Below are 3,954 nucleotides of genomic sequence, written 5' to 3' on the forward strand. Positions count from 1 at the left end.
AATAGTCATTAATGCTAAGCACTCGGTGGTTGCACTCAGCCAGATGATATTGGGTGCATTTCTCACCGCATAGCAAACACACGCATGAATCACTTTCCTCGAAACACTGTTGGCGCTCGGAACTATTGCTACAGATTTGATTATGAAAGCCGTGCATGGCAAAGCGACAAAACACATGTCTTTTATCAAACAAGGGTTGTTTCCATACATCATTTCTCATTGCCGGCGTGTCATTGAATTTCACATTAAACCTATTTTCATGTTCAGAATTATAGCTCTCAAGGAACTTGACATAATTACCCGTCTCCGGGAGATCGTATTTTTCTTTCAAATCGGTAACAAACAATTTCTCATCGACTAATTTGTACACATAGGTGTTTTTGTTGTATTTTGAAACTCCCATTACTATCTTAAAATATCGAGATTTCACTTTTTCTAGTTCTTCAAAATCTTTTTCACTGAGATGTTGCCAAATAATTTCAATACCGTAAGAGGCCATCGGGGCAAATTTCAAATTAAACAATTTTTTCGCACAATCAATAGACAATTTTCTCAAATCTCCATACATATTCATCGCAGTTAGCGCATTTTCCTTTCTCCGTGCAATATGTTCAGTGAAATCTCTACCTGATCTTTGGAAGTAAATTCCTAAGTATGGGAAGTTTTTTACATATTCTATTTCATGGCCGTCAATCACTATTTTATCGTCCTTTGCATATTTCCCCTTTCCTCCTGTTGTGAATTTCATCATTTTTGTTTTTGAATAGTTAGGTTTCAAATAGTTTTCTTTAGCATATTCTACAAATTTGTTCATGACTGCTTCAATTTTCTTAACATCGTTACTAATAAACACCATGTCATCTGCATAGAAATAAAAGTCTACTCCTTCGATTGTTTGAAATATTTTCACAATATCATAGATATATATGTTAAAGAGGAGGGGACTCGAATTCATTCCTTGCTTGAATCCATTTGACTCAACAAAAGGCTCAGATTGAGATATTCCATCATTAATACTAATAAAATCTAAGTCTAAAAATTCGGCCAGTAAACTCAATTCCGTTTTGGACAATTTCTTTTGATTTATAATTTTTTGCAGCAGTATTTTTCTATTTGACAAGTCAAATGCTTTTGTGAGATCAATAAAAATAGCATACATCTTTGTGCCTTTTTCATTAACGGTTTCGATAATTTTTGATTGCAATTTCTGTGCCGCCTCGAGAGTTGACTTGCCAGGCATGAAACCGTATTGCTCCTCGGGTATTATGTTTTTAAATTTTTCCATTATTCTCCTGCTCAGAATTTTGTCAAGTAGTTTACATAATGTGTTGCTGAGGCAAATTCCTCTATATGAGTTACAGTCATTAACACTTCCTTTATTTTTGTACAAAAGTTTCATTGTGGAATATTTCCATTGCTTCGGAATTTTTCCCAAGGTCAGACATTTATTGAAAAATTTGTTGAAAAGTGGAAGCATGAATTGAACAAGGGATTTAATATTTTCATTTGTAATGAGGTCTGGGCCAGGAGCCTTTTTGTTTTTCAGATTTTTCACTGCCCAGAGAATTTCCGCGTCGAAAATTGGTTCGCAGGAAATTTCTTCATCATAATGGTTTAAGAGCGATTTTAGGTTTAAACTATCATCTCCTTGAAAGTTTTCACAGTTGAGTATTTTTGTCATGTGTTTAATCCAGTCTTCGAGGTCAATGGGGTTTTGTATTTTATCAATTATTTCGACTGGCTGTTTTAGGAAGCGGTAAGCTTCTTGTTCTGCCTCAAATATTATTTTTTCTTCTTGTTTCTTATTAAATGTGAGTTTTTTACTTTTTAGCAGAATTTTGTAATCTTTCTTAACATCCAGCAGTCTTTTCAGTAGGAATTCATTTCTGAAATTTGACATTAGGAGTGAGTGATAGATATGAACAAGGTCCCTTCTTTTCAGAAAGCATTCGCAATCAAACCATGGTTTACTTATTCTATTATTTTTGCGAGGGACCTGTTTTGATTTTTGAACTATGTCCAGAATGTGTAGATAAAAGGCTTCAACATTGTCATTATCGATCAAAGTATTTAAATTGACATAGTCATTATTAACTAGGAATTCAAGTCTCTCTAAATCAATTTTATATACTGGTTTTGCTTTATTTTCAGAGATTTTTGGTTGCTGTGAAGTAGAGTTGGAAATTGAGGCGGCACATGTCACCGGGTGGTGTTTCTTTTCTATTTCTCCTTTCACTTGAAATTCTTTTTTAGAGACAAAGTGGTTAGCAAAGATCAGATCAATTACACTGCCTCTCCAACCCGGGTGACCGTGTGTTGGCAAATTTAGATCATTGAACAATGAGAATCCATTTTTCTCCATTTTTTCGGTTAAGTACTTAGTTTTGCAATCATAATTTGTGGTTAATTTTTCAACACGACAGTTGAAATCCCCGAGAAGCAGAACTGGTTTATTATTACAATTTCTAATTTTCAGTAGAGTCATTTCTAAGTTATCTGAGAATTCATCCAGGTCATAACTTGGATGGAAGTAACACAAAACAATCACTAATTTTTCAAAAATTTGGATCAATGCAAAATCCTTAACTTCAATAGTTTCTGTTCTTTTTCCATATTTAAATTCATTTTTGAAATAGATTGAAATTCCTTTCCTTGCCCTCCCGTTGCTGTTTATTTTATTTGCCAGCAAATTTATTGATCTAAATCCTTCAATGTTAAACTCTCTTTCAGCAAATGTTTCTACAAAAAGTAATAGATCATAAGTTTTGAAAAATTCAGTTTCAGGAATTAATTTTAATTTTGACTCTAATCCTTCTATATTCCAAAGCATAAGGTTAATTTCGGTGCTCTTTACCTCGCCAGATTGAGATCTGAGCCGCCGGGAAAAACCGGTTGAATGTCCTCAGGCGTATCTTCGTCCTTATTGTTGGTGGCCTGAATAGGGGTATTGGTTGTGGGAGTTGTGGTGGTCCTCGTGGTGCGGCCGTGTGGTTTAAAGGAGAGTAGGTGAATTGTGATTGGCTGGTTGCGGAATTCATCTAGTAGAAGTTGGTGGATGAAGCTAGCGTTGATGCCGTCCAGCCCGGAGCAGATTCTTGGCAGGGAGAGTTCAGTGACCTTGTGTTCCTCTGTGTATTTGGCCAGTCCTCGTACCATATCCCGGGCACCTTGGATGTGTCCGTCCGGGTCGTGATAGAGTTTCTGATTGGATCGTGGCTTAGACACACAGAAGAGCATGAGGGAACCGTCTGGCATCTTCTCGGGTGCAATGTAGCCAGGGGCAGCATTCGGATGTCGAAGGAGCAGCTGGGCAGGGTCGAAACGCCCTACATTCTTGGTGTGGAGAGCGAGGCCGGCGCCCAGGTTGAAATCTGCACCAGTAGCTTGCCCTTTCACGCCTTTGGCTCTCAGTAGGTCACCTGTTTCCTCGAGAATAGTGCAGCGGCTCTCTGGGTGGCGCTGGAGGCCTTTGTTTCCGATTTTCTTTACTTCCATTTGATATTTCATGTATTTAGGCGTGGATTTCGGAGCCGGGTTCGACCTTTTTGAGTTTTGTTGGCGCTGTTGTTGATGGGCTCCGACATGAGTTTGGGTGTTCCTTTGGTTAGGTTTCTTTGATTGGTCTTGGTGGGGCAAATTGTTGGAGCGCCGTTTTGGCGTTACGATTTTCCAGTCATTGTCTGCGTCAACGGCCGCGTGTTGCGATTTCGTAGCGCCTTTTTCATTTTGATTTTCATCTCGAGTCTGATTGGGGGTTTCAGAAGGGAGCTGCATTTGTGTGCCTGATACTCGCGCCACTGGAGTTTCAGAGCATGACCGATGGTGGTGCTGTTTCGGGGGCGTGTCACCTCCGAGAGACACGAGGGATGGGATTTCAGGTTCAGGTGGTCTTGATTTTGTTGGCAACATTGGAAAACCTTTAGATTGAAAACTTTTTTCATTTTGGGCAAAAAT

The sequence above is a fragment of the Neocloeon triangulifer genome, unplaced genomic scaffold (genome assembly GCF_031216515.1).
Source record: "Neocloeon triangulifer isolate White Clay Creek 2 clone unplaced genomic scaffold, ASM3121651v1 ptg000017l, whole genome shotgun sequence".
In the NCBI taxonomy this organism is placed as follows: domain Eukaryota; kingdom Metazoa; phylum Arthropoda; class Insecta; order Ephemeroptera; family Baetidae; genus Neocloeon; species Neocloeon triangulifer.